Raw genomic sequence first — 16713 nt, 5'->3', positions numbered from 1 at the left:
TCATATTTCAGAATCCTGTGGACCGATTCCGTTCATTCTTTGCATGTGCCTAGTACCTTATGTGGGACATATGCACATGCAGTGGTTTAGCGATTCAATTCAAAATGGCCGACTGGCAGCCATCTTGTTTTTTGAAAATGTTGTATTTTGGACATGCTTTGTCAGTTGTCATTCAAACTTGGTACATAGATTATACATGTTAGGATACATGTCCATGACGATTTATTTTGCAATTGGATCAAAGATGGTCGACTGGCAGGCATCTTGTTTTTGTTTTTTTATGCATTATCTTGGACGTGCTCTGTCAGTTTTCATTCAAATTTGGCACATACATGTACTTTATACATGTTAGGATGCATGTCCATAACAATTCGTTTCAAAATCTGGTCAAGGATGGCCGATTGACAGCCATCTGACTTTTTGGCCTTACTACTATATTTCCACAATTTATGTACCATTTTCATTCGTATTTGGCACATACATCATACATATCAGTGTGTTTCATAATCAGATCAAAGATGGCTGAATAACGACTGTTTTTATTTTGGCCATATTACTATGACACGAAACACGTGTTTTGATGTAAATAAACAATCTGTTGTATACGCCACTTGGAACTCAAGTTTCAAGGACATGCTCGCGACAACCCCTCCGCTTTAATATGACGAGCACAAAGAGAACTTAACGGGGACTGTGTCATTTTCAATGACTTGTTTTTAATTAATTTTTAATGTGTCTTCAATACTCTCAGCACACAGGAGTTCTTTCTAAGCTTTCTTTGATTGCAATTAATTTTTAAAAAAAAGTTGTGACACCCATCTTTTAAAGGGCGGTGGTCATCGTGCAGCTCATGACCGAATTTCATGTAAACAATGTATTTTACACATGTTGCGTACATCACTATGAGCCCCATATCGAACATATTTAAACTCGTGCACTTGATGTCCAGGGTAAGTCAACATTAATAATGATAATGATTTGAGATATTTATTGGTGCTCTTTATATCATTGTCACGATGTGGCATTATGTCACATACACATTTGTAATTGTGAGATTTTTTTCTGATCATGTAATGACGTTTTACCTTGAATATACAATGTCTGTATAATGATAGCATATATGAAATTATATATTGAATGTTAAACTATATCAGTTAATTTGTTCCAGTCTTTGTCATGTTGAGTGTGTCTAGACTTCCGCTAACTGTATGTTCGTATGATATCATAATATTGATACCAAGTCATTGTTCACACCATATCATGTCGAGTGTGTCCTGATTCCCACAAACTTTATGCTCGTATGATATCATAATATTGAAACCAAGTCATTGTTCACATCATTTCATGTCAAGTGTGTCCTGACTGTGTGCTCAGTATGATATCATAATATTGAAACTAAGTCATTGTTCACACCATATCATGTCGAGTGTGTCTTGACTCCCACAAACTGTATGCTGTGTATGATATAATATTGAAACTAAGTCATTGTTCACACCATATCATGTCTAGTGTGACCCGACTCCCACAAACTGTGCTCTGTATATCATAATATTGATACCAAGTCATTGTTCACACCATATGTCGAGTGTGACCTGACTCCCACAAACTGTATGCTCTGTATATATCTTAATATTGAAACTAAGTCATTGTTCACACCATATCATGTCGAGTGTGTCCTGACTCCCACAAACTGTGTGCTCTATATTTATCTTAATATTGAAACCAAGTCATTGTTCACACCATATCATGTCGAGTGTGTCTTGACTCCCACAAACTGTATGCTCTGTATGATATCATAATATTGATACCAAGTCATTGTTCACACCATATCATGTCGAGTGTGTCTTGACTCCCACAAACTGTATGCTGTGTATGATATAATATTGAAACTAAGTCATTGTTCACACCATATCATGTCGAGTGTGACCCGACTCCCACAAACTGTGCTCTGTATATCATAATATTGATACCAAGTCATTGTTCACACCATATGTCGAGTGTGACCTGACTCCCACAAACTGTATGCTCTGTATATATCTTAATATTGAAACTAAGTCATTGTTCACACCATATCATGTCGAGTGTGTCCTGACTCCCACAAACTGTGTGCTCTATATTTATCTTAATATTGAAACCAAGTCATTGTTCACACCATATCATGTCGAGTGTGTCTTGACTCCCACAAACTGTATGCTCTGTATGATATCATATGCAGGTATTTAAAATGCCAAAAAATGACCATGCTCACGTAATTCTCACGTACGTGAGTTAGACCGGAAATCGGCCAAACTCACGCGTGCGCGTGAGAATGGGTGTTTTTACGTGTGTTCTCACGTAACACAGTACACTTCAAGGGTTACAAAGATAAATGCGTGAACGTGCGTGAGAATGATTGTTTTTTAGTGCGTTCTCACGTGGAGATCGAAAATGCGTTAGATCCCGATCTCACGTGCGTGAGATTGATTGTTTTTTAGTGCGTTCTCACGTGAAAAAGAAAATTGCGTGAGAACCCTTATAGGGTTTTACGTCCTAATCTCACGTGCGTAACAATGATTGTTTTTAAGTGCGTTCTCACGTAAAGAGAAAATGCGTTAGATCCTTTATAGGTGTTGTGAAAAAGGAAAATGCGTGAGAATGATTGTTTTTTAGTGCGTTCTCACGTGAAAAAGAAAAATGCGTGAGATCCCTTATTTATTTATTTATTTATTAACACACAACATCCCCCGGAGGGGATGAAAAGGGTTACAAATCAGATATTAGTAAAAGAAAAATAACCACATAAAGAGTAAGGGAACAAAAAGGCATAAAAAAAAAAAAAAGATAATAAGTTGAATACAAGGAATGTATTACTGGCTTAGTTTATGTAGGTGCTGCTGTCTTGTATTAAAACAGTTTTTTAAATATTGCGCTAAAGGAATTGACATTTTCTCGTCACTTAGTAATGATATGAATTTATTTTCATTACTAAATTTGTCAAAATTTGGTATACGTTTATTAGCTACAATGTAAAGTTTTGATCTTATTTCATTGTAATGAGGACAATTTGTGACAAAATGTTGTTCATCTTCAACATGGTCATTGTCGCACATATTGCAGACTCTGTCTTTAAAATCCAATCCTGTATGCCGGCCTGTTTCAATTTTCAGACAGTGGTTGCCAAGTCTAAATTTTGTTAAGGATTTGCGAAGTTCACTGTTTTTCATAATTGTTAAGTAGTTTTCTTGTTCTATTTTGGTTTTAAAAAGTTTGTAGGTTCTTAGTTTATTTTTAGAATTTGATTTTTTCCTATTGTCATTATTTATTTCATTTTTCCACTCAGTTGTAAACTCTTCTTTTAATTTCTCATCAATTGTTTTTAATTTTGATAATGAGATAATATTTGTTTCATTTAAAAGATAAGAATGGTTAATATTATTTAATATCAGATCAAGTTTTTTAAACCATTTACTTTTAATAATTTTATTGACATAGTATGCTTCTTGAAGTAGAGTATTTGTGGAATTTGCAATACGATTGGCATATTTTATCATTTGTTTCTTAATAAAAGAGTCAAGAGGTAATTTTCCCAATTCACTATATATTGCCATGATTGGTGTATTTTTTGAGATCCCAAGAATGTACCGATAGTATGTAAGCTGAACATCCTCTACAATTGATTTTGTAGAGCTTTCTTCTCCCCAAATGTCACTCCCATACACAATAACTGGTCTGATAAGTTTATCAAATAGTGACAGTAGTATGGACATGTCCAGATTACCAGATCCAATTTTGGTCTTTAATGAGAATAAGGCTTTTATTCCTTTTCTTTTTAGGTTTTTCATTGCATCTTTAAATTTACCATTTGGACTCATAGTTAAGCCAAGATAATTGAAATCTTTAACTATATTGATTTCTTTTCCTTCATAAAAGAATATTTCCTTGTTAAGGAGTCTGTTACACTTATTGAATATCATTATTTTTGTTTTATCTGTGTTGACAGACAACTGCCATTTTGATGTGTAGGCTGATAGTTTATCCAAACAGTTTTGTAATCCCCTTTTGGATTTTGAAAGAATCACAATATCATCTGCATAAAGAAGGCAATTAATGGGTGTGTTGTGTAACAGTGTAGGGTCACAATGATCATTATCAAAAATATCAGGCAGGTCATTAATAAATAAATTAAACAGACTTGGGCTAAGGTTGCATCCTTGTTTTACTCCGATATTTGAACAAAATGATTCTGTTAAACCATTTCTTGTTTTTACCTTATATTTCACATCACCATACATATCTTTTATAATTTTGTACATATTACCATTTACACCATTTTTCAACAATTTATAAAAAAGACCTTCATGCCAAACACTATCAAAGGCTTTTTTGAGGTCTACAAAGCAGGCATAAATTTTATTTGATGTTTTCAATTTATTTTTATCATTTGCCTGATGGATGATCTCCTTGTCCTGATGGAGGTATTTATTAATAATAGTTTTCAGGATAAACAGATTGTCTGTTGTCCGACAGTCTTTCCTGAATCCAAATTGTTTATTAGAGAGGATATTATTTTTTTCTAGATATGAAACTAGTCTTGTGTTTAAAATACTATTAAATAATTTACCTAAACAACTTGAAATTGCTATTCCCCTGTAATTAGAAGGGTTCAATTTTGATCCAGATTTGTGCAAGGGTACAATAAGACTAGTATTCCAAGAATCGGGGAATTTGCCAGACATGAACACTATGTTAAAAAGTTTTTGTAGTGCGTCTGACAGGTAATAACCACCACATTTAAAAACCTCATTACTGATTTTGTCTTCTGCTGATGACTTATTATTTTTTAATTGGCTAATTGCTTTTTTAATTTCATTTTTTTGAATAGGACCATTCAAAGATTCTGTATTGACTGCGTCCACACTTTTCTCTAAAGTTTCTAGATGTGTTTTCATATTAGAGTGAACAGTGTTGTTTTTATTTAACAGTTTTTTAAAGTAAATTAACCAGTCCCCAGGTGAAATAGGTTCATTATCTGAATGTGTTATACTGTCATTGTTTAAATCATTCAGTATTTTCCAAAATTTAGATGTATCACTTTTTGATTTTTCAAGCTCATTCAGTTTTAACTGTTTTAGGGCATGTTTCTTTTTCCTGACTAAATTTTTGAATTGCTTTTTTGTTTTGAAGTATCTACCACGAATAATCGGGTCTAGTGGATGTTTCTGCAGTAATTTTGAAATATTTTTTAATTCTACGCGAAGCAACCAGCAATCATTATCAAACCATTTTTTCTTTTTTAGTATTGTTTTGTTTTTCTTTTTAAAACACTTTGGAGTGATTTTTTTAACATTTTGGTCTGTGAGAGATAATATGATTTTTTCAAAATCTGAAGAAGCTGTTTCTGAATCATTGTTATATTGTTTTAGGAGAAATTCCGTAATTTCATTTTTTTCACTGTAATGCAGAGAGGCCAAGAATTTATTTTTTGTATCCACATCCCAAATATATTTTGCTGGTAATGGATCCAATTTATTTTTGTTATTATTTTTTTTCAGGGCATTATAGATGATTTGGTTTATGGCTAAAGACAAAGAGATAGGGCAGTGATCCGAAATATTAGATAGCTCATGAACTTTGAAGTATTGTACAGAGTTATAAAAAAGTTTTGAAATAATCCCAAAGTCAATAGCGCTGCAACCATTTGGTGTGTAACATGTATATTTGCCAACAGAGTCTCCAATTGTGCGACCATTGAGTATGATTAAATTACACTCCATGCACATATCGATTAATTTTCTGCCAAATTTATTTACACTAGATTTAGAATTTATATCCATATTTTTCCTTGTTTTGAAATGATCATTAATGTAGTCATTTGGCATTGGTAAATGTTTATTATTATTGTCATTGATTAGATCATCAGTTTTGCCAATTCTGGAATTAAAATCTCCCATTAAAATTACATCACCTTTGGACGAAAAATTAGTGATGTCCTTTTCCAGCAGCTGAAAGATATCATTATCAATCTTTTTATAAATGGGGGAATTTTCAGGTGGTATATAAACACAGGCTATATACAAGTCATTGTTTTTGTTCAATAATTTTTTGTCAATTTTACACCAAATAACTTCATTATTACTGCTATTTACTTCAGTAACATACTGTTTGTATTTGCTTTTGTACAAGACCGCAACACCACCTCTATGAACTTTTGAGCCATTTTTACTAGTTAAATTTCTATCTTTTCTAATTAATTCAAAAGCATCTAAACTACTAAGTAAATTCTCACTACTAATACTGCTATTCAGCCATGTTTCCTGTAGACAAATAAGGTCTAAGGATGATGTAAGGTTATAAAATTCATTATTGGATAGCTTGTTGTAAAGCCCATTAATATTCCAACTGCCAAGCTTGAAAGAAGATATTTGCATGCCATTGGCAGAGTTTCTCTTTTTTACAACCATGACCGACAGCAGAATATAAATTAAACAGGAAAAAACAAAATACAATGGAAATAGAAATAGTAAAAAAGAGTAAAACTAAAAGAACTAAACAAATATGGTAACAAACTGTATTGGTAACTTTGGTAAGCAATTAAAGAAAAAGAAAAATAATTGTGTAATTTTAATAAGTCATTAATATAACTATCCATACAATAGCTTATAGGTTTATTTAACTCACAAACTTTTTTTTTTAATTATTTATCATTAGCTGTGAGTGGAATGGTAATAATTATAATGCATGTTTAAGATTTTGAATTGTGTAATATGTAGGCCACAAATCAATTATAAGTGGTCTGACATTAAAAAGGACAGACTAGAGAATACCTGACCTTAATCCATGGAAAGCTGTCGAATGCACTGTACTTCAAAATGAATTAATAAGGTTCATGAAATTCATAAATTTATTGAACATATCTGGCGTTTCTTCCTCTGCAAACGTTCTTTTAGTCTTGAAGTCGTTTCTTGAGTACTTTCTTGAACCAGAAGACTGAGGGCGCTCTCTATAATGATCTTTCGTGACGCGTCGTTCGTTATCGGAGAATACTTGAAAACTCCGCTTTCTTTGGTGTTTATTCTTGTTATACTCATTGTAGGGACCGGTGGAAGATTGATTAAAGCTGCAGTTTTGCAAAGTATTTCTCTTACGTAAATCCTGCTTGATATCCTTGACGAGCCTTGCGACACCTCTGTTGTTTATATGTACGCCATCATTGTTGTAACAATCACGTGATGAGGAAAGACCGTCATGATTTACAACTATAACATTCTGCTTCTCTGTTTCTATATTACGCAATAAACAATTAAACTTTGCTATTTTATCATTTAGCTCAGAATTATTATGGCGATATAGAGTTTCAGAAAAAACAACTTGAGCATTTGGCATGTTTGTCTTCGTGCTATCGATCAAATCACATACTTCATTGTAGCAGTAATCCGGTGAAAAGCCATTCTTCAAATCATTTGTACCAAGATGGAATACTACAACATCAACTGTAGTTGAACGAATTCCTTTCATTTGAAAGCGAGCTTCTTCTAATGTAGGAATTTTTAGGTGCTCTACTGTAGTACGGGGAAACATTCGACTGGCGGAAATGCGATGTGTGATTGAATCCCCAACCAAGAGTTTGTTTGTTTCTGTGTTATAATTGCGTAAAACACGTTCTCCGGTGTCAACGGGTACTGATGAAGGGATATCGGGTGCTGGTTGTTCTGAAAGCGTCTCGTTAGTAGTGCGTTTGTAGTGAACTCTGGTGTCGGCGTTCACTGATGAAGGGATATCGGGTGCTGGTTGTTCCGAAAGCGTCTCGTTAGTAGTGCGTTTGTAGTGAACTCTGGTGTCGGCGTTCACCGATGAAGGGATGTCGGGTGCTGGTTGTTCTGAAAGCGTCTCGTTAGTAGTGCGTTTGTATTGAACTCTGGTGTCGGCGGGCACCGATGTAGGGATAGTGGGTACTGGTTGTGTTGAATGCGTCTCGTTGGTAGAATCTTTGTCGTCATGTGGCGTCATGCAAACAGTTTTATCACTAGTAAGATCAGATGTTCCATTACTAGAAAAGCTTTGTAGATTATTATCTAGTTGACTATTCTTCTGTACATCAGTGGCCTCGCCTGATTTGCCGAGTAAAGAAGCGTATTTCTGGTTTAATTCATGCAGTTGATTATTAATTGCTTGTATTTCCCGGTTGTGATCTTCTTTTCGCTTTTCCAACTGCAAATCAAACGTGTTTTCCACAACAGAAAGTTTAACTTCAAAATCTGACCTGAGTTTGTTTTCCATTTCTTCCATGCGTTTCTTAAATAAATGTTCCATGTTGTCAACACTGTCTTTAATTTGTGTATTGACTACTGTTTGAGTATTCAATAGCTTAGTGTCGACGACTTCAGGTTTTGCGTCCCGATCTCACGTGCGTGAGAATGATTGTTTTTTAGTGCGTTCTCACGTGAAAATCGAAAATGCGTTAGATATCGATCTCACGTGCATGGAGAGAATGATTGTTTTTAGTGCGTTATCACGTGAAAATCGAAAATGCGTTAGATCCCAATCTCACGTGCGTGAGAATGATTGTTTTTTAGTGCGTTCTCACGTGAAAATCGAAAATGCGTCAGATCCCGATCTCACGTGCGTGAGAATGATTGTTTTTCAGTGCGTTCTCACGTGAAAGAGAAACATTGCGTTAGAGTCCGATCTCACGTGCGTGAGAATAATTGTTTTTTAGTGCGTTCTCACGTGAAAATCGAAAATGCGTTAGATCCCGATCTCACGTGCGTGAGAATGATTGTTTTTTAGTGCGTTCTCACGTGAAAAAGAAACATTGCGTTAGAGTCCGATCTCACGTGCGTGAGAATGATTGTTTTTTAGTGCGTTCTCACGTGAAAATCGAAAATGCGTCAGATCAAAAAACAGCCATTCTCACGCACGTGAGATTGAGACGCAAAACCCTATAAAGGTTCTCACGCAATTTTCTTTTTCACATGAGAACGCACTAAAAAACAATCATTCTCACGCACGTGAGATCGGGATCTAACGCAATGTTTCTTTTTCACGCGAGAACGCACTAAAAAACAACCATTCTCACGCACGTGAGATTGGGACGCAAAACCCTATAAGGGTTCTCACGCATTTTTCTTTTTCACGTGAGAACGCACTAAAAAACAATCATTCTCACGCACGTGAGATCGGGATCTAACGCATTCTCGATTTTCACGTGAGAACGCACTAAAAAACAATCATTCTCACGGACGTGAGATCGGACTCAAAACGCAATGTTTCTTTTCACGTGAGAACGCACTAAAAAACAGCCATTCTCACGCACGTGAGATTGAGACGCAAAGCCCTATAAGGGTTCTCACGCATTTTTCTTTTTCACGTGAGAACGCACTTAAAAACTGTCTTTCTCACGCACGTGAGATCGGACTCTAACGCATTTTCCTTTCCCACGTGAGAACGAACTAAAAAACAACCATTCTCACGCACGTGAGATTGGGACGCAAAACCCTATAAGGGTTCTCACGCACTTTTCTTTTTCACGTGAGAACGCACTAAAAAATAGCCATTCTCACGCACGTGAGAACTGACCGGAAACTGTCAAACTCCTGCACGAAAAAGTAATTACGTGACAATGGCTAATTTCCGGCCCAACTCACGTACGTGAGAAAGACGTGAGAATGGTCAAATTTTGACCTATAAATATTGAAACTAAGTCATTGTTTACACCATATCATGTCGAGTGTGTTCTGACTCCTACAAACGGTGTGCTCTGTATGATATCATAATATTGAAACTAAGTCATTGTTCACACCATATCATGTCGAGTGTGTCCTGACTCCTACAAACGGTGTGCTCTGTATGATATCATAATATTGAAACTAAGTCATTGTTCACACCATATCATGTCGAGTGTGTCCTGACTCCTACAAACTGTATGCTCTGTATGATATCATAATATTGAAACTAAGTCATTGTTCACACCATATCATGCCGAATGTGACCTGACTCCCACAAACTGTATGCTCTGTTTGATATCATAATATTGAAACCAAGTCATTGTTCACATCATATCATGTCGAGTGTGTCCTGACTCCCACAAACTGTATGCTCTGTTTGATATCATAATATTGAAACTAAGTCATTGTTCACACCATATCATGTCGAGTGTGTCCTGACTCCTACAACCTGTGTGCTCTGTATGATATCATAATATTGTAACTAAGTCATTGTTCACACCATATCATGTCGAGTGTGTCCTGACTCCCACAAACTGTGTGCTCTGTATGATATCATAATATTGAAACCAAGTCATTGTTCACACCATATCATGTCGAGTGTGTCTTGACTCCCACAAACTGTATGCTCTACATGATATCATAATATTGAAACCAAGTCATTGTTCACACCTATCATGTCGAGTGTGTCTTGACTCCCACAAACTGTATGCTCTGTTTGATATCATAATATTGAAACCAAGTCATTGTTCACACCATATCATGTCGAGTGTGTCCTGACTCCTACAACCTGTGTGCTCTGTATGATATCATAATATTGAAACTAAGTCATTGTTCACACCATATCATGTCGAGTGTGACCTGACTCCCACAAACTGTGCTCTGTATGATATCATAATATTGATACCAAGTCATTGTTCACACCATATGTCGAGTGTGACCTGACTCCCACAAACTGTGTGCTCAGTATGATATCATAATATTGAAACTAAGTCATTGTTCACACCATATCATGTCGAGTGTGTCCTGACTCCTACAAACTGTATGCTCTGTATGATATCATAATATTGAAACTAAGTCATTGTTCACACCATATCATGCCGAATGTGACCTGACTCCCACAAACTGTATGCTCTGTTTGATATCATAATATTGAAACCAAGTCATTGTTCACATCATATCATGTCGAGTGTGTCCTGACTCCCACAAACTGTATGCTCTGTTTGATATCATAATATTGAAACTAAGTCATTGTTCACACCATATCATGTCGAGTGTGTCCTGACTCCTACAACCTGTGTGCTCTGTATGATATCATAATATTGTAACTAAGTCATTGTTCACACCATATCATGTCGAGTGTGTCCTGACTCCCACAAACTGTGTGCTCTGTATGATATCATAATATTGAAACCAAGTCATTGTTCACACCATATCATGTCGAGTGTGTCTTGACTCCCACAAACTGTATGCTCTACATGATATCATAATATTGAAACCAAGTCATTGTTCACACCTATCATGTCGAGTGTGTCTTGACTCCCACAAACTGTATGCTCTGTTTGATATCATAATATTGAAACCAAGTCATTGTTCACACCATATCATGTCGAGTGTGTCCTGACTCCTACAACCTGTGTGCTCTGTATGATATCATAATATTGAAACTAAGTCATTGTTCACACCATATCATGTCGAGTGTGACCTGACTCCCACAAACTGTGCTCTGTATGATATCATAATATTGATACCAAGTCATTGTTCACACCATATGTCGAGTGTGACCTGACTCCCACAAACTGTGTGCTCAGTATGATATCATAATATTGAAACTAAGTCATTGTTCACACCATATCATGTCGAGTGTGACCTGACTCCCACAAACTATGTGCTCTGTATGATATCATAATATTGATACCAAGTCATTGTTCACACCATATCATGTCGAGTGTGTCTTGACTCCCACAAACTGTATGCTGTGTATGATATAATATTGAAACTAAGTCATTGTTCACACCACACCATATCATGTCGAGTGTGACCTGACTCCCACAAAATGTGCTCTGTATGATATCATAATATTGATACCAAGTCATTGTTCACACCATATGTCGAGTGTGACCTGACTCCCACAAACTGTGTGCTCAGTATGATATCATAATATTGAAACTAAGTCATTGTTCACACCATATCATGTCGAGTGTGACCTGACTCCTACAAACGGTGTGCTCTGTATGATATCATAATATTGAAACTAAGTCATTGTTCACACCATATCATGTCGAGTGTGTCCTGACTCCTACAAACGGTGTGCTCTGTATGATATCATAATATTGAAACTAAGTCATTGTTCACACCATATCATGTCGAGTGTGTCCTGACTCCTACAAACTGTATGCTCTGTATGATATCATAATATTGAAACTAAGTCATTGTTCACACCATATCATGCCGAATGTGACCTGACTCCCACAAACTGTATGCTCTGTTTGATATCATAATATTGAAACCAAGTCATTGTTCACATCATATCATGTCGAGTGTGTCCTGACTCCCACAAACTGTATGCTCTGTTTGATATCATAATATTGAAACTAAGTCATTGTTCACACCATATCATGTCGAGTGTGTCCTGACTCCTACAACCTGTGTGCTCTGTATGATATCATAATATTGTAACTAAGTCATTGTTCACACCATATCATGTCGAGTGTGTCCTGACTCCCACAAACTGTGTGCTCTGTATGATATCATAATATTGAAACCAAGTCATTGTTCACACCATATCATGTCGAGTGTGTCTTGACTCCCACAAACTGTATGCTCTATATGATATCATAATATTGAAACCAAGTCATTGTTCACACCTATCATGTCGAGTGTGTCTTGACTCCCACAAACTGTATGCTCTGTTTGATATCATAATATTGAAACCAAGTCATTGTTCACACCATATCATGTCGAGTGTGTCCTGACTCCTACAACCTGTGTGCTCTGTATGATATCATAATATTGAAACTAAGTCATTGTTCACACCATATCATGTCGAGTGTGACCTGACTCCCACAAACTGTGCTCTGTATGATATCATAATATTGATACCAAGTCATTGTTCACACCATATGTCGAGTGTGACCTGACTCCCACAAACTGTGTGCTCAGTATGATATCATAATATTGAAACTAAGTCATTGTTCACACCATATCATGTCGAGTGTGACCTGACTCCCACAAACTATGTGCTCTGTATGATATCATAATATTGATACCAAGTCATTGTTCACACCATATCATGTCGAGTGTGTCTTGACTCCCACAAACTGTATGCTGTGTATGATATAATATTGAAACTAAGTCATTGTTCACACCACACCATATCATGTCGAGTGTGACCTGACTCCCACAAAAATGTGCTCTGTATGATATCATAATATTGATACCAAGTCATTGTTCACACCATATGTCGAGTGTGACCTGACTCCCACAAACTGTGTGCTCAGTATGATATCATAATATTGAAACTAAGTCATTGTTCACACCATATCATGTCGAGTGTGACCTGACTCCCACAAACTATGTGCTCTGTATGATATCATAATATTGATACCAAGTCATTGTTCACACCATATCATGTCGAGTGTGTCTTGACTCCCACAAACTGTATGCTGTGTATGATATAATATTGAAACTAAGTCATTGTTCACACCATATCATGTCGAGTGTGTCTTGACTCCCACAAACTGTATGCTGTGTATGATATAATATTGATACCAAGTCATTGTTCACACCATATCATGTCGAGTGTGTCTTGACTCCCACAAACTGTGTGCTCTGTATGATATCATAATATTGAAACCAAGTCATTGTTCACACCATATCATGTCGAGTGTGTCTTGACTCCCACAAACTGTGTGCTCTGTATGATATCATAATATTGAAACCAAGTCATTGTTCACACCATATGTCGAGTGTGACCTGACTCCCACAAACTGTGTGCTCTGTATGATATCATAATATTGAAACCAAGTCATTGTTCACACCATATCATGTCGAGTGTGTCTTGACTCCCACAAACTGTGTGCTCTGTATGATATCATAATATTGAAACCAAGTCATTGTTCACACCATATCATGTCGAGTGTGTCCTGACTCCCACAAACTGTATGCTCTGTATGATATCATAATATTGAAACTAAGTCATTGTTCACACCATATGTCGAGTGTGACCTGACTCCCACAAACTGTGTGCTCTGTATGATATCATAATATTGAAACCAAGTCATTGTTCACACCATATCATGTCGAGTGTGTCCTGACTCCTACAACCTGTGTGCTCTGTATGATATCATAATATTGAAACTAAGTCATTGTTCACACCATATCATGTCGAGTGTGACCTGACTCCCACAAACTGTGCTCTGTATGATATCATAATATTGATACCAAGTCATTGTTCACACCATATGTCGAGTGTGACCTGACTCCCACAAACTGTGTGCTCAGTATGATATCATAATATTGAAACTAAGTCATTGTTCACACCATATCATGTCGAGTGTGACCTGACTCCCACAAACTATGTGCTCTGTATGATATCATAATATTGATACCAAGTCATTGTTCACACCATATCATGTCGAGTGTGTCTTGACTCCCACAAACTGTATGCTGTGTATGATATAATATTGAAACTAAGTCATTGTTCACACCACACCATATCATGTCGAGTGTGACCTGACTCCCACAAAAATGTGCTCTGTATGATATCATAATATTGATACCAAGTCATTGTTCACACCATATGTCGAGTGTGACCTGACTCCCACAAACTGTGTGCTCAGTATGATATCATAATATTGAAACTAAGTCATTGTTCACACCATATCATGTCGAGTGTGACCTGACTCCCACAAACTATGTGCTCTGTATGATATCATAATATTGATACCAAGTCATTGTTCACACCATATCATGTCGAGTGTGTCTTGACTCCCACAAACTGTATGCTGTGTATGATATAATATTGAAACTAAGTCATTGTTCACACCATATCATGTCGAGTGTGTCTTGACTCCCACAAACTGTATGCTGTGTATGATATAATATTGATACCAAGTCATTGTTCACACCATATCATGTCGAGTGTGTCTTGACTCCCACAAACTGTGTGCTCTGTATGATATCATAATATTGAAACCAAGTCATTGTTCACACCATATCATGTCGAGTGTGTCTTGACTCCCACAAACTGTGTGCTCTGTATGATATCATAATATTGAAACCAAGTCATTGTTCACACCATATGTCGAGTGTGACCTGACTCCCACAAACTGTGTGCTCTGTATGATATCATAATATTGAAACCAAGTCATTGTTCACACCATATCATGTCGAGTGTGTCTTGACTCCCACAAACTGTGTGCTCTGTATGATATCATAATATTGAAACCAAGTCATTGTTCACACCATATCATGTCGAGTGTGTCCTGACTCCCACAAACTGTATGCTCTGTATGATATCATAATATTGAAACTAAGTCATTGTTCACACCATATGTCGAGTGTGACCTGACTCCCACAAACTGTGTGCTCTGTATGATATCATAATATTGAAACCAAGTCATTGTTCACACCATATCATGTCGAGTGTGTCCTGACTCCCACAAACTGTATGCTCTGTATGATATCATAATATTGAAACCAAGTCATTGTTCACACCATATCATGTCGAGTGTGTCTTGACTCCCACAAACTGTATGCTCTATATGATATCATAATATTGAAACCAAGTCATTGTTCACACCATATGTCGAGTGTGACCTGACTCCCACAAACTGTGTGCTCTGTATGATATCATAATATTGAAACCAAGTCATTGTTCACACCATATCATGTCGAGTGTGTCTTGACTCCCACAAACTGTATGCTCTATATGATATCATAATATTGAAACCAAGTCATTGTTCACACCATATCATGTCGAGTGTGTCCTGACTCCTACAAACTGTGTGCTCTGTATATCATAATATTGAAACCAAGTCATTGTTCACACCATATCATGTCGAGTGTGTCTTGACTCCCACAAACTGTATGCTGTGTATGATATAATATTGATACCAAGTCATTGTTCACACCATATCATGTCGAGTGTGTCTTGACTCCCACAAACTGTATGCTGTGTATGATATAATATTGATACCAAGTCATTGTTCACACCATATCATGTCGAGTGTGACCTGACTCCCACAAACTGTATGCTCTATATGATATCATAATATTGAAACCAAGTCATTGTTCACATCATATCATGTCGAGTGTGTCTTGACTCCCACAAACTGTGTGCTGTGTATGATATAATATTGAAACTAAGTCATTGTTCACACCATATCATGTCGAGTGTGTCTTGACTCCCACAAACTGTATGCTCTATATGATATCATAATATTGATACCAAGTCATTGTTCACACCATATCATGTCGAGTGTGTCTTGACTCCCACAAACTGTATGCTCTATATGATATCATAATATTGAAACCAAGTCCTTGTTCACACCATATCATGTCGAGTGTGTCTTGACTCCCACAAACTGTATGCTCTATATGATATCATAATATTGAAACCAAGTCATTGTTCACATCATATCATGTCGAGTGTGTCCTGACTCCTACAACCTGTGTGCTCTGTATGATATCATAATATTGAAACCAAGTCATTGTTCACACCATATCATGTCGAGTGTGTCTTGACTCCCACAAACTGTATGCTCTATATGATATCATAATATTGAAACCAAGTCATTGTTCACATCATATCATGTCGAGTGTGTCCTGACTCCTACAACCTGTGTGCTCTGTATGATATCATAATATTGAAACCAAGTCATTGTTCACACCATATCATGTCGAGTGTGTCTTGACTCCCACAAACTGTATGCTCTATATGATATCATAATATTGAAACCAAGTCATTGTTCACACCATATGTCGAGTGTGACCTGACTCCCACAAACTG

This window comes from Saccoglossus kowalevskii, chromosome 15 (genome assembly GCF_978046115.1).
Source record: "Saccoglossus kowalevskii chromosome 15, keSacKowa6.1, whole genome shotgun sequence".
NCBI classification, from domain to species: domain Eukaryota; kingdom Metazoa; phylum Hemichordata; class Enteropneusta; family Harrimaniidae; genus Saccoglossus; species Saccoglossus kowalevskii.
The sequence above is the reverse complement of the archived record's forward strand: the minus strand, read 5'-3'. Positions refer to the sequence as shown.